General features: G+C 44.5%; 1 long non-coding RNA gene across 2 annotated transcripts; it reads left to right on the top strand.

Annotated features, from left to right (window-relative positions):
* Positions 1-4264: 4264 nt before the first annotated feature.
* On the top strand, positions 4265-25202 carry LOC140578726 (uncharacterized). Of its 2 annotated transcripts, XR_011983000.1 has the most exons (6): positions 4265-4327; positions 18363-18459; positions 18966-19033; positions 19162-19333; positions 24132-24263; positions 24593-25202. It is a non-coding gene; the product is annotated as an uncharacterized lncRNA (long non-coding RNA). The 2 variants fall into 2 exon arrangements; XR_011982998.1 differs by lacking the exon at positions 4265-4327 and having other exon boundaries at positions 18275-18459.

The following is a 25202-nucleotide window of genomic DNA, read 5'->3' as shown; positions in this document are numbered from 1 at the left end:
CTCGCAGACGAAGTCCGACTGGACGCAAGCATCCAGAAGGGCAAACATCTTGCAAACACAACACTGAGCTGGCCCCATAATTACCTAACTCACTATGTCCCCATCCTTTACTCCCAGCCCAGTATATTAATAGAGAATATTTAAACTTTTAGTTGATCTGAAAACAACAACAACCACCCACGTAACCGTGCTGGCACACAAACGCTCAAATATACTTTACAGATAATTCAAATCAAATCAACCGCTTCAACAGGCACACAACACAACACAAGTGCACACAGCGACTACACCACTCCCGAACAGTACAGCAATCCCAGCAGCCTCTACAGCAATCCCAGCAGCCTCTACCTTGTTCAGTTTCCTTCAATAGACTTCTTATTGTTTGCCCTTACACTTTGTCCTACCTGAGTTATGTGTTGGAATGTGAGACATATAACCATCAAACCATTTAAAGCATTTTTATAAGCACAAAAAAATTAAGACAACAGCAATCACTGATGCACATACGTATACCGACGTATATGTACTTGTATTATGTTATGGGCTATTCATTAACAGTTTGCCATTTAATGTCACAGGAATACTTTAATTCTAAAATGGAATAAGAGAGATCTGCAACTAACCTTACTGAGCTGGGGGGTATTCCAGAAAGCTTGGTTAACTTACCATTTGGTAAATCTTAACCTCTGGGTTGATATACCCCAAACCCGCATACCATGAGTATGCCGGTTCCAAAACACCTGAGAAGAGTAAGTTCAATCAACCTCCTATTCAGTGTTGCCAACTATTTTCAATGGAAAGTAGCTAAAGTCTGCTCGAAAAGTCGCCAAATGTCGCTAGATGACGTCATGCGTATATTTACATATTAATTACGTAATTACGTCGTATTTGCATTCTGCGTGTTTTCCCTAATCCTTCCTCACGTGACCAATATAATTATCAATTACGTTACATATTTTCTGTCAGACAACATTTATATTATACGTATATATGTTTTTTATGTGTATATGAGTTTAATAAGTTTAATGAAGTTTATCGTTGTGTATCAGTAAACGATCTCAGACGAGTTCAGAAACTGGAATGAACTTAAGCTCTGTAACAGTGAGTAATATAAGTGCATCAGAAGAAAAAATAAATAAATAAGAAAAAATAAGAAGAAACGGTCAAATTAAATAGTTTTATTTCAAGCAAAGGAGAAGCAGGTAAGTGATTGGCCCGTGGCAACACCGCTTGCACATGCACAGCTCATTCACATCTATGTCAGGTGCCGTGTGGTCACGGGAATATGCTGCTCCTTTCAGCCGGAGCTAGCGCTCACTGATCAGAGCAGACACAGGGAGATGAGTAGCTGAACCGGGAAAGCAAGACCTCGCGCTTACAGGACAGTACTGGCGACATTTGGAAAGTTGCTAAGGTTTGTCCAAAAGTCGCTAGATTTGTCGCTAGGCGCTTTTTTGAAAAAAAGTCGTCAAGGGGGTCTGAAAAGTCGCTAAATCTAGCGACAAAGTCGCTAAGTTGGCAACACTGTTCCTATTGGTTACCCAGAGTTAATGCGCGTGCACCGTGCATACATAAAGACGTTTTCAATTGAACGCCGATTTCACGAGTCAAAATGGAAAATCAAAGTGAAAAAAAGAGAGCGGCATACTTCACAGAGGTGGAGTTGGACGTTTTAATGCACGCATATGAGGAATTCAAGCCAATAATAATGAATAAAAGCAATACGGCTGCATCGGCTAAAGAAAGAGAGTTGGCTTGGCAAAAAATAAGGGACAGAGTAAATGCGTGTGTATTAAATTGCAAATTTGACATCGCCTCCCCTTTTATTATAATGCAAAATAATTAAACACGTACCCCTTCCGCATCCTTTTGACTGTTAAATCACTATGAAAGCATTTACTTTTCCTGCCATTCATTTCTTTAGGTTAAAATAACAATGTGTATCGACTAGGAATATATGGTTTCTTATTTAATAAGGTGTAATCCTTCTGGAGCCAGAAGAACTTTGAGCCAAGTCAAAATGAAACACAAAAACATTCCGCAAAAAGGTAATATTTGATTACACGATCACTGAACTATTTATTAAACACGATTTAGTATATTCTTTCTGTCATGTAGCTAATAGAAAAAAGGCTGAAGACCGTCTAACTGGCGGGGGCCCACCACCACCTCCCCTCACCCCATCTGAGGGCAACCAGTGGTAACCAACATTGTACTGTCCTGTAATGATTACCTATAGTTAGTGGAAAAAAGTAATGAGTTTGATGATTTTAACAAGGCAAAAAATTAAGGATACAAAATCAAGTTACCTGCACATTGATAATATGAATATATTTCCTATTAACATAGTCTCCCTCATTTATTGAAGGAGCTTTAATAGGAATGTAGGTGCCATCAATGCACCCAATTATGAATGAATGAATGAATGAATGCCTTTTATTGTCACTATACATGTATTACATGTATTCCAAATTACATTTGGAAACCCTGAAATAGAAAGTCATATATGGAAGTATCAAGTGTGTGTGTGTGCAGGATAAATACATGTATAGATATAAATAGTATGACTACATATTAAATATGCATCATAGATTTTACTACAAAGGACAAACCTACCACTCTGTGGAATTCCTCTTTAATAACACGCAGAGCTTTATGGACAGGGAACTGTACAAACGTGTGTAAGAAGCGTTAAGTACCAGACATACTGTGCGAACGGCTCTACACACAGTTGCCTTTCCCACATGCTCTGCGTCGCCCATATTGTACAAAAAATGCCCTGACGCAAAAAACCGAAGTGCTATGTACAGAATGTTTTCTGTGCTAAGCGCAGACCCGCGGTTTGGGTTTGTGACATTTGCAATATGCGGTTTCAAGAGATGTTAAGTAAATGAACGATTCTTTTGAAAACTGATAACGTTTTTTCAAATAATCATTAGGAAATGAAAAGATATCAATACATGGTCTTATAACTCTCTCCCGGCGAAAAAAACCTTGTATAATTTGTGCCTCCATGTCCACAGGATCGTCATCAAAAGGGCACGCCATGCTCAGTAACCTTCTGCAACAAACTGACCCTGGAACATAACTTGCTCAGTAGCAGGTTATCTTCAGAGAGTAAGCTGCTATGGTTACGTACATACCCAGAAAGTTAACCTCCGTTTTTGGAACCGAAAGATGAGGTTATCCACTAACTTACCCTTAAACTTACCCGGGTATGTCACATAACCTGCTTTCTGGAATACCCCCCTGGTTTACCTCTACTTTTGAACTAGTGCCACCTAGTTTGTTAGCATCTGCAAATAGTCTTGAGCCCCTTCAGCATAACAAAAGGCCAAGGTCATTATTATGACACTTAGAATTCTCATCCACACTATACTGCACAGAGCACAATTATGAATGCAGACTGTGGAACTGCATTTCTGCTGGCCATTGCAGATGTTTTAAAGTCTTTCTGGTGAATTCCATGGAATCAAAATTAAGGAATGCTTTGACTGATCTTTATAGGTTGCACTAAAATCTCCTTAAATCAATCAATCAACCAATCTATCTATCTATCTTTAAGCTGTTATTGCTTGATTACTGAAGAGGAAAAATCACTTATTCATGTTCAGCCAATCCATTATATTAGAATTTGGATAAAAGCAAAGAAAAATTATATGTAATTTACAAGGCTCATTTGGAATATGCTGTATCCATGGTGACAGTCATGCTATTCACTGTGAGAATAGCTTGGTTCTTAACTACAATGACAGGGAAGCTCTGTGGAGTAAACATCCATTTATTTATTTTTTAATAAAAATATTATAACAAACATAAAATTAATAATGCAGTTTTCTTGTATATCATTTTTTTGTTCTTACATTCCTATGGATTCTTTCCCAAACAAAATTACTCTGACCAATGCCAAACATGAGAACTCATTGATATAGTCTTGATAAGTCTGTTATTTTATAATAATAATAATAATACATTTTATTTCCAGCGCCTTTCAAAACAGGTCACTTTACACAGCAGTATACAAAATACATAATAAAACATAATAAGATTTAACATACACAAAACTACAAATTACACAATTAAAATGCACAAAAATTAATTAAACTGCATATGCCAACCTGAACAAATGTGTACTGCCCTTCAGGCAGTAGGAACTGTGAATATCCTTTTTATGTGGAACTTTGCTGCCACCTATTGGCGTTTTGTGAACTGCAGTTGCTTTGGATTCTGTAAGCGCTATATTGGTTTTGCTAGTGGCAGAGCAGCCAAACAGACGTGTCTTTCATGAGTGCTGCATTTTAGTTTAAGTTTCTTCGAAGCAATGCCTGTAAGTAGCAGTTTATACGTTATAATCCACATTTATGCTCACTTATGTGAAAGGAAATAACTTTGTGCTTGTTGACTTATGTTTACTTGAATTAGTTATGGAAATGTCTGAGTGCTGCGAGGATTCTCATTGTTTGCTATGCGATAAGCTAATTAGCACGCTGTTAAGCTATATCTTATGTTAAACAACAGAACGGTTCAGTATTCAAATTGTTTATCCGTATGTAATAATATTGTTGCTGTACTATTAATGTATGCAGCTGAGGGCAACTGAGACACTTTTCTGTTAGCCTTTCGGCTAATTCTGAGTTGTTTCTGTTTTGTCAGTTTCACTCCATTTCACATGGAAATAAAGGAAGAAGTGAGTAATCCTGACTCTTGTGAAAGGAGTTTGGCTGATGGTTGAGTTTGGTATCGGGCACCATGACAAGACCATTACAAAATGAGTTTTTAAACGTGCTAATGGAGTCAATCATGTGGATGTCCAATGGGCTAGAGTTCCACAGATAGGCTGTAGAATAACTAAAAGCTCTACCTCCCATTGTAGTCAGACGAGTGTATGGAACTACGAGATGGATAGATGTTGAAGATCTGAGGGAACGAGAAGGTATATTAATTTGAATAAGATCCAACAAATATGATGGAGCGAGGTCATGGATAGCCTTAAAAGTCAAAAGCAGAATTTTAAAACGAATGCGATACATAATGGGAAGCCAGTGAAGTTCCTGAAGAACAGGAGTAGTATGATTAGTAGAAGGTGTTCTAGTAATGATACGAGCAGCTGAATTCAGAACCAATTGAAGTTTGTGTAAAGATTTTAAAGGCAGACCAAACAGAAGAGAATTACAATCACATAATTGTGTTGTGAACAAAGTATGAACAAGTATGACAGTTGAGTTTGGTGAAAGAGACGGACGAAGATGATTTATATTTCGAAGATGAAAATAGGCAGACCGAGTAACATTATTTATATGAGCTGTGTAAGACAACGTGCCATCCAAGGTGACACCCAAACTTTTAACCAAAGGGGAAGGAGAAACGATGGAATTATCAATATTAAACAACAACTGTCTACTTTGAGTAAGGAAGATTTTCTACCAAAGAGGAGAACCTCAGTTTTATCACCATTTAATTTAAGAAAATTTGAAGTGAACCAAGATTTAATCTCACATAAGCAATTAGAGAAGGTGCTAGGGGGAAGAGTAGAGGTAGGTTTAAAAGAAAGGTAAAGTTTGGTGTCATCAGCATAGCAGTGAAAATTAATATTGAATTTGCGAAAAATATAACCAAGAGGAAGCAAATATATAATGAACAGAAGGGGCCCCAGGACAGAACTCTGAGGAACCCCTGTAGTAACTGAACATGACCTAGATTTAAAAGAACCCATCTGAATGTACTTAGTACAATCAGAGAGATAAGATTGAGTGGTGTACCAGTAACACTAATATAAGCTAATCTTTGAAATAAAAAATCATGAGAAATGGTGCTGAGTAGAGTAAGAATAGTTAATAGTCCAGAATCAGCTGCCATAAGAAGATCGTTAGTTATTTTTAACTAGAGCGGTTTCGGTACTATGCAGAGAACGGAAACCTGATTGAAATTGCTCATAAAGATTATTTTTAGTTAATTTTTGTAAGAAAAGCCAAATTAGAAATTGGACAAAGTTTATGAAATTCAGTGGGATCTGAACCGGGTTTCTTGAGTAAAGGAGCTGATTTAAGCAATGAAGGAACAATACCAGTAGTAAGAGAAGACTGAATAATGGAAGTAATTAACTCTCTGGGGTCGAGTATGTCGTCGGCGACATCGCATACTTTTCGCGTCTATTTCAGTTTATATCTCGCTGAAATCTTAATGTAGAATCATGAAAAAAACGCTGGCTAAATCCGTAATCTGTCTTCTTTTCAAAACGTCCATTGTTGGAAGTATTAAAGTTTTTTTAATTAGGTTAAATCGGCAGAAAATTAAAACATGTCATCTTACTTTGTTTTACCTGCATCGGGGGCGTGTAGTGCCGCTCTCACCCGAAGATCGCTATTCACATTCTAAATAGCCGCATTAGCGCGTATTCAAATCGCATTCGCATGGTAATTTGATTAACAGCGCAACGGTGAAACGCGATCCAGATACATCCCCTTCAGCGCCATAAAAGGGGGTTGGGGACGTGGCCAGGTGACAATGGCTCATTCATACACATGAAAGTTGCTACATATTCAATGAAAGGAGCCAGAAATAGTGACATGAGTTAGGTTTTTCTTATTTATTTATCCAAATGAATGTTGCATCTACACCATTTAGTCATCTTCATGTAGCCAAGACTTTGGTGATCACATATCTGGGATCAAAACCAACTGCCAGCATTGCTTACTATGTACTTTTATAATGTTTCTGCAAGTGTTCCAAACTGCATTTTGCAATGTCTATACTTTGATGTCAAATTTCAAACTTAACAAAAATCTGACATATTTACAATATACACTCACCTAAAGAATTATTAGGAACACCTGTTCAATTTCTCATTAATGCAATTATCTAATCAACCAATCACATGGCAGTTGTTTCAATGCATTTAGGGGTGTGGTCCTGGTCAAGACAATCTCCTGAACTCCAAACTGAATGTCAGAATGGGAAAGAAAGGTGATTTAAGCAATTCTGAGCGTGGCATGGTTGTTGGTGCCAGACGGGCCGGTCTGAGTATTTCACAATCTGCTCAGTTACTGGGATTTTCACGCACAACCATTTCTAGGGTTTACAAAGAATGGTGTGCAAAGGGAAAAACATCCAGTATGCGGCAGTCCTGTGGGCGAAAATGCCTTGTTGATGCTAGAGGTCAGAGGAGAATGGGCCGACTGATTCAAGCTGATAGAAGAGCAACTTTGACTAAAATAACCACTCGTTACAACCGAGGTATGCAGCAAAGCATTTGTGAAGCCACAACATGCACAACCTTGAGGCGGATGGGCTACAACAGCAGAAGACCCCACCGGGTACCACTCATCTCCACTACAAATAGGAAAAAGAGGCTACAATTTGCACGAGCTCACCAAAATTGGACAGTAGAAGACTGGAAAAATGTTGCCTGGTCTGATGAGTCTCGATTTCTGTTGAGACATTCAAATGGTAGAGTCAGAATTTGGCGTAAACAGAATGAGAACATGGATCCATCATGCCTTGTTACCACTGTGCAGGCTGGCGGTGGTGGTGTAATGGTGTGGGGGATGTTTTCTTGGCACACTTTAGGCCCCTTAGTGCCAATTGGGCATCGTTTAAATGCCACGGCCTACCTGAGCATTGTTTCTGACCATGTCCATCCCTTTATGACCACCATGTACCCATCCTCTGATGGCTACTTCCAGCAGGATAATGCACCATGTCACAAAGCTCGAATCATTTCAAATTGGTTTCTTGAACATGACAATGAGTTCACTGTACTAAAATGGCCCCCACAGTCACCAGATCTCAACCCAATAGAGCATCTTTGGGATGTGGTGGAACGGGAGCTTCGTGCCCTGGATGTGTATCCCACAAATCTCCATCAACTGCAAGATGCTATCCTATCAATATGGGCCAACATTTCTAAAGAATGCTTTCAGCACCTTGTTGAATCAATGCCACGTAGAATTAAGGCAGTTCTGAAGGCGAAAGGGGGTCAAACACCGTATTAGTATGGTGTTCCTAATAATCCTTTAGGTGAGTGTATATTAAAATAAAGATGAGTGTAATGGCAAAACAAATATATAAGAAATAATTTATTTGCCATGAATTAAGTTTATGATATTTGAAGAAATGTGTGATCATGCCCCAGTCAGTGAAAGTGTGTTTCCTACCCCTTGACCCCAAAGGGTTAAAGGAGACAAAGAAGGTTGGCAGGCTTTCACCAAAGTAGTAGGGAGAGGGTCAAGCTGACAAGTAGTTGACTTTGATTTTAAAATTAGGTCGGAAATTTCAATAGAGGCTCCTCCTTGGATTGCCACCTTATCGTGGTGGAGGGGGCTATGTTGTCGGGGGCAATTGCCCCTGGTAGGGTCTCCCAAGGCAAAAAGGTCCCAGGGGAGGGGCCAGACAAAGAGAAATCCAAAAGAACCCCATGATAATGAATCATAACAAAGTTTCATTTCCCTCGCCCGGACTAGGGTCACCGGGGCCCCACCCTGGAGCCAGGCCTGGGGGAGGGGCCCGTTGGCGAGCGCCTCGTGGCCGGGCCTTAGCCCGTGGGGTCGGTCGGGCATAGCCCGAAAGAGGCACGCGGGACTCTCCCCAGGTGGGCCCACCACTCGCAAGGGGAATGTCAGGGGTTCAGTGCATTGTGGATCGGGTGGTGGCCAAGGGAGGCCCTGGCGGTCCGATCCTCGGCTAACAAAACTGGCTCTCGGGACATGGAATGTCACCTCTCTGGTGGGGAAGGAACCTGAGCTTGTACGTGAGGTTGAGAAATATCGACTAGATATAGTCGGGCTCACCTCAACACATAGCGTGGGTTCTGGAACCGATCTCCTGGAGAGGGGCTGGACGTTCTTTTCTTCTGGAGTTGCGGCGGGTGAGCAACGCCGGGCTGGGGTGGGGCTATTGGTGTCCCCACAGCTCGGTGCTTTAACAACGGAGTTTATCCCGGTGAACGAGAGAGCTATTTCTGTCACGGTACGTGCAGCACGGATAGGGAAAGCAGGCGAACAAAAGCCAGGGATCGGGGAATAAGGGGTTTAATCCAAAACACAGAGCACAAAGCACCCAACATTACAACGTCACATCAATGACCGGACTGGGGAAACAAACGGAAACGCGGACTAAACTTTGTGTAAACTTTGTGTTTCACCACACTTCAAGACTGCTTTGACAGCACAGACTGGGACATCTTCGAACCTCAGGATCTGGAGACACTCACAGGAACGGTGCTGGACTACATCAAGTTCTGCATCGGAAATGTGACTGTAACTAAGACCATCCGAGTTTTCCCCAACCAGAAGCCCTGGATGACTAGACAGGTCCGTTTGCTCCTCAAGGCCCGCGATGCTGCCTTCAGGTCAGGTGACAGTGCTCAGTACAGTGCTGCTAGAGCTGACCTGAAAAAAGGTATCAGGGAAGCCAAGATGGACCATAAGAGGAGCATAGAGTCTCATCTATGCAGCAACAATGCACGGGAGGTGTGGCAGGGCATACATGATATCACCAACTACAGAGGATGTCATGTGACTACTGGAGACCTGAATGTGCTGCTAGCAGAGGAGCTAAATAGCTTCTTTGCTCGATTCGATACACCAAGACAGCAACAATCATCAGCTCCAGCCATACCCCCATCTTCACCCCCATTTTCACCCAGCTCCTACACCACATCGCTTACCTTGAGTGAGCATGATGTCAGTAGGGTACTTCTGGCAGTAAACCCCAAAAAGGCTGCTGGCCCGGATGGTGTCCCTGGGAAGGTGCTCCGTGCGTGCGCCCATCAGCTTGCACCCATCTGCACCAGGATCTTCAACCTCTCCCTGGCCCAGGCAGTCGTTCCATCATGCTTAAAATCAGCCACCATCATACCAGTCCCGAAGAAGTCCCCCATCATCAGCCTTAATGATTACCGTCCCGTGGCTCTCACGCCAGTAATCATGAAGTGTTTCGAGAGACTGGTCCTTCAACACATCAGAGACTTGGTCCCCCCAGGCTTCGACACCTACCAATTTGCATATCGCTCAAACAGGTCCACAGAAGACACCATTGCTGTAGCCCTTCACTCTGTATTGACCCACCTGGAACAGAGGCATAGCTACGTTCGGATGCTTTTTGTGGACTATAGCTCTGCATTTAACACGATCATCCCGGATATTCTCACTACCAAATTGGTCACTCTTGGCCTCCCCCCCTCCACATGCGCCTGGATTATGGACTTCCTTACAAACCGGCCCCAGATTGTGAGACTCGGCCCTCACCTCTCCTCCACCCAAACACTGAGCACCGGATCCCCACAGGGCTGTGTGCTGAGTCCCCTCCTATACTGCCTCTACACCCACGACTGTAGTCCGACCCACAACAACAATCTCATCGTCAAGTTTGCCGACGACACTACGGTGGTCGGATTCATCTCTAAGGGAGACGAGGCAGCCTATAGGGATGAGGTCCTGAAGCTGGAGGCCTGGTGTTCAGAGAATAATCTGACTTTGAACACCAAGAAAACTAAAGAGATCGTTGTTGACCTCAGGAGGCACGGCATCGACCTAACCCCCCTATACATCAACGGTGAACACGTGGAGAGGGTCCATACTTTCCGGTACCTAGGGGTCCTCATCTCGGACAATATCTCATGGACCGAGAACATCACAGAGGTCGTCAAGAAGGCACAGCAGCGGCTCCACTTCCTGAGAGTTCTCAGGAAGCTGAATCTCAACCAGGATCTGCTTCTGACCTTCTATCGCTCGTCCATTGAGAGCCTCCTGACGTACTGCATCACAGTGTGGTACGGCAGCTGCACCATGGCAGATAAGGAGAGGCTTCATAAAGTTGTCAAAGCTGCCCAGAAGATCATCGTCTGCCCTCTCCCCTCTCTTATGGATATATACACCTCCCGCTGCCTCAGCAGAGCAAGGAACATTATCAAGGACACATCCCACCCTGGCTCTGATCTGTTCAACCTGTTGCCCTCAGGAAGACGCTACAGGTGCATCAGGACTAGGACAGACAGACTCCGGAACAGTTTTTTCCCTAGAGCCATACTCACACTGAACACACACTGAACACACACTGTACACACACTGAATACACACAGAAAACAATCACTCCCCCTACTACACACTAAAAAAAAAAAAAAAAAACCACATCTATTTATTATATATTATCACTGTGTAACAATCCGGTCAATGTGAAATTGTGCATTCGTTCACTTTATATACATATGCTAGTGCAATAAGATATATTACACTGTCACTTTAATACTTTCTATTTGTTTACATTGCTTATTTTTATACATATTTTATACCTAATTTAACCTAGTTTTAACGCATCAAGCTTTGCTGAATATTCGAGCCATGGTCTCCCGCGATACCAGCCTGGGCAGAATGAGCGTGCGTTTTTACCAAAATTACGCTTGGGGAAAACAAGAGCTATGGGTTGTGACGGTGCTATGGTGTTCAAGCCTATGTCTACATCATCCGCAGCGGCCACTGGACTGCAAACGGTGGGGGAAGCGGGGGCTGTGGTGCTTGTGCAGCTAGAAAAACTTGTACTGGTACTGGACCGGGCACAATGGTTTGTGGCGAGTCCACAAGCAGTACCACCCGATGAGCCGGGACCGGGTAATGATTCTGTCTCCACTGCTGCTAAATCCGTAACACTGCTGCGTTAACTACTTCTCTTTTTATATTTTATATGTATATGTTGAGCACTGACCCAAGGAGATGCTTTTCATCTCATTGTATATGTAAAAAATGTATAATGACAATAAAAGGCATTCTATTCTATTCTATTCTAAATACAATGGACTAATGACAACAATCAGGAACAGCTGGTAAACACGGGGAATCCACATGCGGTTAACGAGGGGGCGTGGCACACATCAGGATCGGACGGAGCGGGGCATGACAGAACTCCCCCCCAAAGGCACGCACACCGGGCGTGCCCGGGAGGAGGCGACGGACGAGACGAAACCGGGGAACAGGACCTGGAAGACAAAAATCAAAAACATCGACGAGACCAGGGAAACAGGACAGAGACACAGAACAGGAACAAAGACAAGAAGAACGACAAGACCTGACACAAAACAGGGAACGCAGACAGGCAGACCAAGAAGGGAGACACAGAGGGGACAGAAAACGGAGGAACAACAGGGCGAGGAGTGAACACAGGAGACACCGAGGGACGAGGAGCAAAGACAGGAGGGACAAAGGGACCAGAAGGGAATGGAGGAGACACAGAGGGACGAGGAGCAGAAACAGGCGGGACGGAAGGAAAGGGAGGAGGAACCAAGGGAGCCCGAAAGAACCCAGGCGGGCGACGGGCAGCGGCCGGAGGGGCCGCAGGCGAGAGAGAGAGAAGGGAGCAGGAGGGAACCACACAGGGGTCGAGGGAACGGGACGAGGGAGAGACGGAGGGGACACGGAGGGAGCAGGAGGGAACAGCGGCGAAGGCAGGCAGGAGGGGGAAGCCGCGGCAGGCGACGGCGCAGCCGGGGCCGGCGAAGGCGCCGTCCGACGCCCCGCCGAAGCAGGGGGGCCCGGAGGCGACCGACACGGAGGCGACGCCGAGGACCGGCACCGAGGCACCGGGGGGGGAGCCCGGAGGAGACCGCCGACCCAGAGCCGGAGGACCCGCAGGCAGCCACCGAGCGACAGCCAGGGGCCGAACGGGCGAGCCAGGGGGCAGGGCGGGCGGGACCCGGGCCCGACGCAGGTGTCCCCGCCCTTTCCAGGAGACTGAGAGGCGGGGACCCGGCCGGGGTCTGTCACACTGGGGTGACGGGGGTGGAGTCACAGGGGAAGTCACGGGGGCAGTCACAGGGGAAGCCACGGGAGAAACAAGGCAATCCCCAAGGGGTCCCACTCAAGCTCCCCCTCCGACTCCACTATGGAGGGAGGAGCATCAGTGCAGCAGTCCGGGACCTCCTCGGGGACAGGGGCCTCGGGAGGCGTGGGGAGCTGAGCTGAGAGCTCAGGGGCCGCGGGGAGCTCAGGGGCCACAGCCTGTGAGGCCGCGGGCGAGCCGGGCTGGACACGCGGAGCGGCGGCCTCAGGTGGGGCCGCGGGCAGAGCGGCGGCCTCCGGCGTGCGGCCAGCTGCAGGCAAGGGAGTCACTGGGGGCGCAGTTGCAGGCATGGGAGTCACTGGGGGTGCAGCTGCAGCAGCAGCAGGGGACTGAGCTGGTAGCTCAGGCATCGGAGTTACGGGGAGCACGGGAGTCACAGGGAGCACGGGAGTCACTGGGGGCGCCACAGCGGGCACTACCGACACATGGCCAGCAGGGGGCGCCACAGGGGGTTGAGCTGGGAGCTCAGGGGCTGCGGGGAGCTCAGGAGCCACCTGGACCGGGGCCTTGGGAGGTGCAGCAGCCGCTGGCTCAGGAGCCTCAGTGGGCGCTGCAGGCATCACAGGTACCTTGGGGAACAGAGCAGGGGCCTCGAGGAGCTGAGCAGGCAACACAGGGGCGACGGGGACCTTGGGGGTCGCAGCAGGCGCCTCAGGAGCACACACAGGCGCCTCTGGGGGTGCCGCAGGAGCAGGAGACGACACGGGTGCCTCTGCAGGCGCGGGAGTCACGGGGAGCACTGGAGTCTGCACAGGGGACTGGGCAGGGGGCACCCACTCCAGGCCAGCAGGGGGTAGTGCAGCTGGAGCAGGCGGCACAGGAACCTCGGGGGGCGCTGCAGTCTCAGGAGCCACGGGGGGCGCTGCCCGCTTCCGAAACCACGGAACCCGCGGGATAGCGTCCTTAATGGCCCTGGCCCCTTTAAGGGCCAGGCGCGTCCCGGTGAAGGGGCATGTGGCTGACTCAGGCTTGGGCAGCGAAGCGGTGGGCGAACGGTCTTCGGGCATCCGCTTAAACGAAGTGGCGGTGATGTCACCCGCGAACACCGCTGGGTGGAGAATCGGGCTGGGATTATGAATGTTGTGGGGTTGTCGTGGCTGACACGCCTTCTCAACAGTGCATGGAGGTCAGGGACATGTTCCCAGTGCGGGTTGGGCTCCGCCAGGACTGCCCTTTGTCATCGATCCTGTTTATAATATTTATGGACAGCGGGCCCGGACATAGGCATGGGCAAGGTGGGTCAATGCCCCCCTAAATGCTGTGACTGCCCCCCCAAACGTGAAGGCATGCAAAATTCCGAATTTCATAAAAACTTTAAGTAAAATGGTCAGAGCGCTCTCTGCTCGCTTTCAAACTAGCTACTGATTGGTAGATGTAGGGAGGGTGTGGCTACTCACTTCATTTGCTTGCTCGTCTCACTTGCTCACAGTCACGGCACGACAGAGCTCAAAACTCAAAAAAAAAAAAAGACATCGTTCTAAATAACTTTTCTTTCGCGGTCTCTCACCGGAATTATTTAATTACTATAACTCTGTTCTTCTTCTCTATCTTCTTTCTCTTTCTCCTCACTCATTTACAATTTGTTGAAGTGAATCAAGTAACGAGTCGACAATGCACAGATTTCTGGTTGCTAAAGCTAAACCTAGCAGTAGCAGCGGAGCTGCCAGCAGCAGTGCTACGGATTTAGCAGCAGTGGAGACAGAATCATTACCCGGTCCCGGCTCATCGGGTGGTACTGCTTGTGGACTCGCCACAAACCATTGTGCCCGGTCCAGTACCAGTACAAGTTTTTCTAGCTGCACAAGCACCACAGCCCCCGCTGCCCCCACCGTTTGCAGTCCAGTGGCCGCTGCGGATGATGTAGACATAGGCTTGAACACCATAGCACCCTCACAACCCATAGCTCTTGTTTTCCCCAAGTGTAATTTTGGTAAAAACGCACGCTCATTCTGCCCAGGCTGGTATTGCGGGAGACCATGGCTCGAATATTCAGCAAAGCTTGATGCGTGCTTTTGTTTCCCATGTCGTAAATTTGGCGGGAACAATGACAGGGATTTGGTTTTTACAAAACAAGGATTTAATAATTGGAAAACGGCATTGGAAAAGGACAAGGGACTCACAAAGCACGCATCAAGTCAATGCCACATAAAAAATGCAAAAGCCTGGTCTGAAATGTCCCAAAGAGAGGCCACAGGGGAAACTATTGGTAATTTATTAGGGCCAGCACAAATGGAAAAAAATAGATATTATATAAAAACAATTGGAGAAGTAGTTCAGTTCCTAGCAGTAAATGAACTTCCACTTCGTGGCAGTATGGAGAGCTCAAATGAAGATGATTTCTCTGCAGGACTGTTCTTAAAAATGGTTGACTACACACTAGCAAAGGACCCCAAATTTAATGAAATAAACAAACACATCCCACTAAATGCAAAATACACCTCTCACAACATACAAAACGAAATTATTGATACTCTGGCCAAAATGGTATTAAAAAAGATCAAAGATAATTATGACAAAGCAGATTACGCTGGGTTTTGCATTAAAAGTGATGGAACTAGGGACAGATGCAATGTGGAGAATCTGTCCGTCATGGTTAGATTTGTCTCTAAAGGCATTCCAGAGGAACACCTGATTGGTCTGCTTGACCTCAGTCAGTTAAATGCTGAATTTATTACCACCCAAATTCTTGAGCATCTTTCTGACTCAGGCTATAGAGCAGCTGAAATTATCAGTCAGTGCCATGATGGAGCTGCTGTCATGAGTGGAGTCAGGGGTGGGGTTCAGGCCTTATTGCAAAAGAAGGTAGGAAAGGATATTCCTTACAGTATATCCACTGCTATAACCACCAGCTGCACTTGGCAGTGGTCCATGCAATGCAAGCAGAGCCATGTGCAAAAGGGCGCCTGGCCCTTTTTTTTTTCACCGTCATTATGTGTCACAGAACTATAATGTTCCCTCCCTTAAACGACTGTTGGAGATCAGGTGGACAAGCCATCATGATGTGACCAAGTGCCTTGTGGAGAATCAGGATGCTATTATGAGTATCCTGTCAGAAGTTGCAGAGGACAGAGCCGCTGCTATTGATATCTGTACAGAGGCATCAGGGTTATTGATAATGTTAAGGAGGCATAATTTCTTTGAAATAGGAAAATTTCTCCTAAAAGTTCTGGGTTCGTTGACGTCTGCAAATGTTATGCTGCAGGCTCATTCTGTTGACCTGTGCTGTGCTTCAGAAGTAGTCAGTGCATCTCTGCGGGCTTTGAAGCAGATGAGAGATGAGGAGAGCGAGGCATTAACCAGCATGCCTGCACCAGGTGCTAAAAGAAAGAGAACAATGAGCTCACTGCTCACAGATAGTGTCACTATGTCCACTGTAGGCCATGCAGACGACTCCATGACTCCTTGCCAGGCTCTGAAGAGAGCTCTTCTCAACATGGATGGAGACAAGATTCTCCAAAAGTAATCTTGATCTCATGAAAGCAGTTAATTGCCTTCAACCTCAATCTCCCTCTTTTCTGGATGTTGCCATGTTAAGTCCTCTGCAAAAAATGGCGGGAAGTGACAGTGACAAACTTTCCAATGAGATTCTTGTAGCAAAAATAATGTTGGAAAAAGAATTTTAAAAGACTGATCATTATGGCAATGTAGAGTTTGTAGACCTCTCCACCGTTTGCAAATATCTACACGGTTATAAGAATGCCTTTCCTCAGCTCCATCGCATGTATGTGACCTCCCTTGTGATTGGAATATCATCTGCATCATGCGAGAGCTCTTTCTCCACTTTGTCTCGTGTTCTTACTCCCTTCCGCCGCACTATGCTACATGAAAGAAAAAGAAATTTAGTTATTCTGGCTCACGAGAAGGCCATAACCATAGGCCTAGATATGGATGCATTTGTTAGTCTTTTTGCACAGAAAAGCAGACGACTGATGCTTTAATGATTGTTATAAGCCATGCTGTGTACAGAACTAAGAAATAAAAACGACAAAAAATACACAAAAAAAGAAATAAAAAAATATATAAATTAAATAAAAGACAAAAAAATGAAAGGGTACATAGATAGACAGACAGACAATCAGACAAAAGCAGACAGACAGACACATTTAAAAAGTAAAAAAAAAAAAAAAGAAAACATAAATGCAGCCTCAAACGGGTGCAATGATTGCACCCTTTTGAGGCTGCATTTATGTTTTTTTTTTTGTTTGTTTTTTTGCAATCCAGTGTCCTATTTGTGCCGGTCCCAAGCCTGGGTAAATGCAGAGGGTAGAGCATCAAACATAAAACCTGTAAGGCAAATCAAATGGATCAAATGAGAAGATAGAGATATGGATAGGGGGACTGATATGACGACAGCATAGTTAGTATAGTTTTCTTTGCATAGATGATTAGAGAAGCTCACCCACACTCGCCCCCCCCAATATTCTACATGCACCCCCTACTGGGGCTGGCTAAATCCGGCCCTGGTTGAGCTGTTCATCAAATTACCATGCGAATGCGATTTCAATACGCGCTAATGCGGCTATTTATAATGTGAATAGCGATCTTCGGGTGACAGCGATACTACACGCCCCCGATGCATGTACTCATATATGTGGGGACAAATATATATATTTTTTTATTTTTTGATTGCAGTCACAGATTTTTATGAAATTGTATTTCCCGTTTAGTCCCCACAATGTATTATATACATGGACCACACACACACACACACAGCATTTTGCATTCTGTGGCGCAAACAGGATAAGAAAACAGCAGTGGGTTAGCAGCACACTGTTAAATGTTTCTGTTAATTTACACCCAAATTTCAACATGATTAACCTGTTATTCTTAATAACTGCGCCTTACTGTTAATTTTAGTAAATATATGTTAAATAACACCTCATTTTTGTTATTTAACCGCAAAATCGAAAATTCAAGATGTCGGATAGAGTTAGATGGTCTGGTATGTAACGTTATGGAGATAAATGCTGATATGCAATTTTATGCTTATTATAAAAAAGTTATTATTTATCAGTGGAGAAGTTAGGAATTTCATTTAGTTTTTTTTTTTAGGTTGCTAAACAACGACTGATTCAATCAATAGTCGACGGTGCAATCCATTACTAACAAACTAAATATTGTATGCATTTACTGAATGAAGATTAGACAAATTAAACACCTAATTTCTCTACTGCAAATGTTATCAAGAATAATCTTGCATAGTCAGAAATAAGACAGAAATAAGAAAGTTTGCGGTGTTTTCTGCGCATACGCAAATGTGTTTTGTTATCGTGGGTGTAATACCCTTTTATTAATGCAACCATACCATACACTCTGGATTTTACGCGAGACGGCCTATACATTTAGTTGAGGAACTGCGCTCCCAATGTGTGTGTGTGTGTGTGTGTGTCTCTGTGTCTGTGTGTCTCCCCTGTTATTTCTGAACACCGTGTAAATTTCCGTATGACACGCAGCACGCTGGTAGGCGGCACTTTATTTGGCGCCACTATCTGAAATAACATGTTCATACAGTATTTTTTTTGCATTCTGGGAAGGAGCGTAGAAGGCGGCATTTGAACCTGCAAGCAACGAACACGGAGATCCATGTCGGAAGATCGCGGTGGTTACATCGACCAAAATCACAATAATCCGGTGAGATTAAAGAGTTTTTTGAAAGTCATGCATAGTTTTAACATCTATCAGTGATGTTGATGTAACGTTATACTAAACGTTACACCACATGAATAACTGCTAATGAGCCAAGGTGATTCAAGCTAGCAACATTTCGATAGTTTGTCCATTAATTTTAGAAACAATGCGCTTATTTTAATGTCCATTTATGTATACGATCTAAATATATAAACAATAGGCTAACGTTAGGCCTATAACGTTTAAGTAGCATTCCCGTTGTCAAGTTTGTGTGGCATTCTTGCCATGTGCACGTCTGGTTAAAGCAGATTCATCCTGAAAATCAAACGGCTAACATAAATCTATTTACTGATAGCTGTTTATGATGCTAGATAGTTGGTCTAAGACTGTATAAATACAATCTATCTCTTCCTGTCTCTCCATCTCTCATTCTATCTATATATCTACCTATCTCACTCAGTGGTAGTCTTATGTCATTAATATTGTGTTTAATTTGTTCTATGTCCTAGATGTATGCCACTGCAGCTGACCTTGAGAGTTCACTTTATACCTGCAACTCCTCGTCTGATACTTCTTGGTAAGTTGGTTTTAGATAAGACAGTTGGCTTTAGTGTTGTATGTAGTGAATTCAATGGTATCAAACTAAACTGTATTCAAAGTGAAAACTAAAACAGAAATTTGACAGTTAAAACGTTTCTGTTTCAGGAGAAACGGGAAGCCGCTTCCAGCGCTGGATGCTCAGCCTTGAGGGCCAAATCGTTTGCGAAGGGATCCAGTCCACCTTTGTGACAGGGCTGGCGTCTTTTTTTTCCTGTTTTTACATCTTTAACCTACAGTACCAGGAGGAGACAGCCTGCACGCTTGAATTCATCCAGAGGTAAGATATTGTCTGTTAACACCTGCATTTTTTCTGGCCTAGCTGTGGCTCAAGCATGGTTTCAACAGGTCTGGTGATGGGATTTAGCAATTGTGATGTCCTAATGGGCTTGCCGTATTTCAAGTGGGTGTACACTGCGCATGCCCTGGTGTGTAGTTGAAGCGAAAGGTGTCTGCCTGATGGATGCTACTGTTCCCTAGTAAACGGCGATTCCAAGCAACTCAACTGTCTCATCATTCCCAAATACACCACATAATTGGCGACGAGGTAAAGCGGATTTTGAGCGCGTAAGCAACAGAAAGATGGCGAGCTTCGCAAGACCGGACGAGTTTAAACCTGAAATTGAGCAATGGTCAGCGTATGCAGAGCGCGTGGAACTTTTTTTCGACGCACATGATATTGAAGAGGATAAGAAGGTGCCGACCTTGCTAAGCGCGATTGGTGCTTCGACATACAGCCTTTTGCGGAATTTAGTTCAACCCTGAAGCCAAAGGATAAAACTTTTCCGGAGGTTGTGGCAATCCTTCAAGGATATTATGAACCCAAACCGCTGGTCGTCGCTGAGCGTTTCAGGTTCCGGAAATGTGTTCAGAAGACAAAGGAAACGGTCAGTCAGTTCTCTGCTGAGTTGTGATTTCGGAGACCGTCTGGATGAAGCTCTGCGCGACGAGTTTGTCAGCGGTGTCCGTGCCGAGGCGTGCCAGCGGAAATTGCTCTCCATGGATGGTCTCACTTTTTCTAGGGCCCTTGAAGTCGCGCTCAACATGGAAACAGCCCAGCGGGATGCGCAACAGCTGAGACACAGCGATGATGCATCCGTCTCTGTTCACAAGGTAGAACAAAGGGCTAAGCGTTTAACACACGTGGAATGCCACAGGTGTAAAGGCAAAAACCATAATGCCAGGGACTGTTATTTTAAGAACAGTCCTTGCCATTCATGTGGGAAGCTGGGACATATCCGAAAGGCGTGTAGGGCCAGTGAATCGGTGTATAACAAAAAGGGGGCGCAGAGGCAAAGCAAACGACAAGTCACGAGCTATGTGCATGCAGAAGAGGAAGTGGAAGCCGGAGCAGTGCTTAGCGTAAATGAAAGGGATGGGCAGGCATTCAAAGTAAATTTTGAAGTAAATAAAGAATATCTTCCGATGGAAATAGACACGGGGGCGGCTATCAGCATAATCTCAGAGGCTGTATACAAAAAGACTTTTGCACATGTACCGCTAGAGGGCAGTAATGTCACGCTGAAGACTTACACGGGCCAAGCTATTCCAGTAAAAGGGCAGTTTACTGTCAGAGTTACTTATGGAGATCAATCTGCTGACCTGCCCCTAGTTGTAGTACAAGGGAATGGACCTTCACTTTGTGGCAGGAATTGGCTAAAAAAAATTAAATTGGACTGGAAAACAATCAAAAGGGTCAGTCAAAATGCAAAAATGCCGGCACCTAAAGCACTTTCTGAGGTGCTGGAGCGATATAGTCATGTGTTTCAGGACGAACTTGGAACATTAAAGGACATCAGGGCAGTGATTTCGGTGAAGCCCAATGCAATTCCAAAATTTCATAAGGCCCGCCCCCTGCCGTTTGCGATGAAAGCAAGAGTGGAAAGAGAGCTAGAAAGGCTGGAGAAGGAGAATATCATCTCCCCAATAAAGCACAGTGAGTGGGCTGCTCCAGTAGTGCCTGTGGTTAAACGAGATGGCACAATCCGTTTGTGCGGCGACTACAAAGTAACTGTGAACCAGGCTACTAACGCTGACGTATATCCCCTACCGCGTATAGAAGAGGTGTTGGCAACACTCAGTGGGGGAAAGTTGTTTTCAAAAATAGATTTAGCCTCAGCATACCAGCAAGTGCTACTTGATGAAGATTCAAAGAAATACACAACTATCAATACCCAGAAAGGTTTATTTGTTTACAATCGCCTTTGTTTTGGGGTCAACTCTGCTGTCAGTATATTCCAGAGGATTATGGAAAACTTGATGAAGAACCTCAATGTCGTGGTTTACCTAGATGATCTCCTGGTGATGGGGAAAGATGAGGCCCAGCATCTAAAGAACCTGGACAACGTCTTACGTCGATTACAAAAACATGGACTGAGGGTTAAAAAGTCTAAATGTGAGTTTGGCAAGACCCAGGTTGAATATCTAGGTCATGTGCTGGACGGAAAAGGAGTGTACCCATCTAAGGACAAAGTGAGAGCCATACATGAGGCACCAGCACCTACTGATGTCAAGGAATTACGTGCTTTCCTGGGGCTGGTGAACTACTACGGCCGTTTTGTGCCACGGCAGAGCACTGTGCTCTCACCTCTCTACAGGCTCCTGAAAGAGCAAACCACCTGGAAATGGGGTAAACCTGAACAGGACTCATTCAACAAATGTAAAGAACTTTTGACTAGTGATAAAGTGTTAGTACACTACGACCCAAACTTACCACTCACCCTTGCATGTGATGCGTCTGCTTACGGGATTGGAGCAGTGATTCAACACACAGCTCCTAATGGGGAAGAACGCCCAATAGCTTATGCTTCTCGAACACTGTCTCCCGCAGAAAAAAAATACTCCCAAATAGAGAAGGAAGCACTGAGTCTAGTGTATGGTGTGAAAAAGTTTCACCAGTACCTGTGGGGGCGGCAGTTTAATTTGGTCACAGACCATAGGCCCCTATTGACACTGTTTGGGGAAAATAAGGGACTTCCGACAATGGCAGCAGCACGGATACAGAGATGGGCTATCATATTGTCTGCATATGACTACCATATAGTCTACCAGCAGTCAGGCAAACATGGAAATGCCGACGGGTTGTCACGGGTCCCTTTGTCAGAGACCACAGATGCAGGAACCGAGACAATGTCAGCTTACATCGATGCGCTAATTTGTGAACATCTAGAGGGGGTACCACTGACCGCTAAACAGATTGCTAGAGCAACAAGAAAAGACAAAGAACTTTCAAGATTGTACAGGTACATCATGGAAGGATGGCCAAGGGAAATTCCTGATGAGATGAAAGTGTATCACAGAAAGAGAGATGAACTGTCAGTGGAGCAAGGTTGTGTCCTATGGGGCACTAGAGTGGTCACACCTATGCGACTTAGAACAGCAGTACTTAGAGAGATCCATGGTGGGCACCCCGGCATAGTAAGAATGAAGTCCAATGCTAGACAATATGTTTGGTGGCCTAGCATTGATTCGCACATTGAAAAAGTCTGCAAAGAATGTGAAACGTGCCAGCTTGAACAACACATGCCACGCTCAGCTCCGCTACACCCCTGGGAGTTCCCAGGGGATGTCTGGAAAAGGCTTCATATTGATTTTGCAGGACCGTTCTTGGGCGGCATGTTTATGGTGGTGGTTGATGCGTTCTCAAAGTGGTTGGAGGTGTACAGAATGGCACACGCGACTTCCACAGCCACCATCACAAGATTAAAGAGATTATTTGCAGCGTATGGAGTACCAGAGCAAATTGTCACAGACAATGCTACAACTTTTATGTCGGATGAATTTCAGCAGTTCGTAAGGAGGAATGGAATCCTGCACACAACAGGTGCTCCGAGGCACCCAGCCACAAATGGCTTAGCAGAAAGGTATGTCTCCACCTTTAAAACCGGAATGAAGAAGCTCATGAGAGAGGACCTCAGCATGGAAGACAAGATTTCCCACTTTTTGCTGTGGTATCGCACGACCCCTAACAGCACGACTGGTGAGTCACCTGCTGATTTGTTCTTAAAGAGGCATGTTAGAACCAGACTGGACTTTTTAAAACCAAGCATTGGAGAGACAGTGAGGAGAAAGCAGTACCGGCAAAAGGAAGAACATGACCGGCATGCCACTGAGTGACAGTTTGGCGTGGCCGACAAAGTATATCTGCGTAATACTGCTGGGGGGACGCCGAGATGGATTCCAGGAGTGGTCAAGCTGCAGACGGGACCTGTGTCATACAGGGTGCAAGATGAAGCAACGGACCAAGAATACCGCCGTCACGGGGACCAGCTCAGACCACGCAGCTCACCAGAGCCTCTAGATCTACCACCTGATAACGCGGCTCCACCGACTCCACCAGCAGAACAAGTAGAGGACTTTTCTAGGGCAGAGCCAACGGCACCAGACCAGGCAAATCCACCTGATCCACCTGATCCGGTCCCAGTGCCTTTGAGACGCTCACTGCGGATCAAAAAAACGCCGCAGCGTTATCTAGACTAAGTGTGACATTAAGGAGTTCATAAAGGCTAATTGCTCATATTAGTTATTGCTCTAAGAGGTTAATTGGTAACTTTAGTTCAACAAATGTTTACAGGTGAAAGGTGTTTACAATTGAAATAAGGCATCAAAGTTTAAGTTCATCATGTTAAGATGATATTTATAGTTGTTATTTTTCAGTAATGATGCACTGCTGTACTTATTTGGGGACAATGTACTTAGTGACTCTTAATCTAAAAAGGGAGGTAATGTGATGTCCTAATGGGCTTGCCGTATTTCAAGTGGGTGTACACTGCGCATGCCCTGGTGTGTAGTTGAAGCGAAACGTGTCTGCCTGATGGATGCTACTGTTCCCTAGTAAACGGCGATTCCAAGCAACTCGACTGTCTCATCATTCCCAAATACATCACAGCAATTAACTTTGATTTAGAAAGTTGAAATCGTCCCGAAAAAGAAAGTTAGAAAGTTTTAGTGCAACTTACAATATTCACAGAGGCAAGAAGATAGTGCATGTTGAGGATAGTTCATGTACATTTGTTGTCTTTGTTGTGCTGTTAGTCTATGTGAATTACTAGATTTTTAACCAGTGTATAATTTTTCAGATGCTTTGTGGGTATAAACCCAGAAAAAGGAACAAAGGCTGCAAAGGGGAAGAAAAGAAGAACCGTCAATTCACACGTCGCCAGCCTCTTGCGCAAGCTCATGGACTTTCAGTGGGATTTCATTTGAAAATGGTGAGTAAGATGTATACATTACACACATCTTCAAACAGCAATGACTCAGGAGGCTGGGGAAATTCATTCTAATGTTCATTCTCAACTGCCTTTCAAAGTTAGAATGCTGAACTCCTCTTTCATGCTCTTTTGCCATTCTTTTTTTGTTCTTTTATTCTCTTGAATTGTACTCATCACACTTTCTATTATTTTATGTTATTCTGTCTGTTTTGTGTTCTGTTTCTAAAATTAGCTTTTGTTAGGTCAAGTCATGTGATATAATTTTGAATTAAAAATTTGAAATTATGGAACTCATCTCTCTCTCGCTCTCTCTCTCATACTGTATACAGACCCCCAAGACTTTGCAAAGGATCCTCATTGTGTGCTTTGAGAAAATGGTTAGTGTTCTAAGCAGTAACAGTGTTTTTATTGTTTATTGCTCTTTATTGATGTAGAGTTCCATTAAGTGTTAAATATTGGTTTGAATGTATTCACACATGTTGAATTTTAGTGGTTTAGGTAACACTAAGTGTTGAGGTTCAGTATTTTGTTATAATGAACAATGTATTTGGGTTTAAAAATGTATTTGCTACTTGTTAAGCCATGAACATAAGAAAATGAGATTTGTTTGTGATTAATCTGAGCCTATGTGTAACATTTTTATGTGACCAGGAGTCACAGTGTATATCCTTGGTTTGAGTCTTTTTAGCTGAATTTTAGCAGCAGTTCAGGGAACATTAAATGTTGAGGTTTAGGGCCCTATCTTGCACCGACGCAGCGCAGAGCCAAACGCAAGTGTCTTTGCTAGTTTAAGACAGACACAGTTGTTATTTTCCGTCCAGCGACCACAGATGTCAGCAATGAACATGATATCTGTGATTGGTCTGATCCATGTGTGCCTACATTTGTATGTATTTACCTTTCAGTGTTTGTATTACAATAAAAAAAAGTTAATTTCAA

Source organism: Paramormyrops kingsleyae, chromosome 1 (genome assembly GCF_048594095.1).
Source record: "Paramormyrops kingsleyae isolate MSU_618 chromosome 1, PKINGS_0.4, whole genome shotgun sequence".
In the NCBI taxonomy this organism is placed as follows: Eukaryota; Metazoa; Chordata; class Actinopteri; order Osteoglossiformes; family Mormyridae; genus Paramormyrops; species Paramormyrops kingsleyae.
This window is presented reverse-complemented; position numbering and strand designations above follow the sequence as displayed.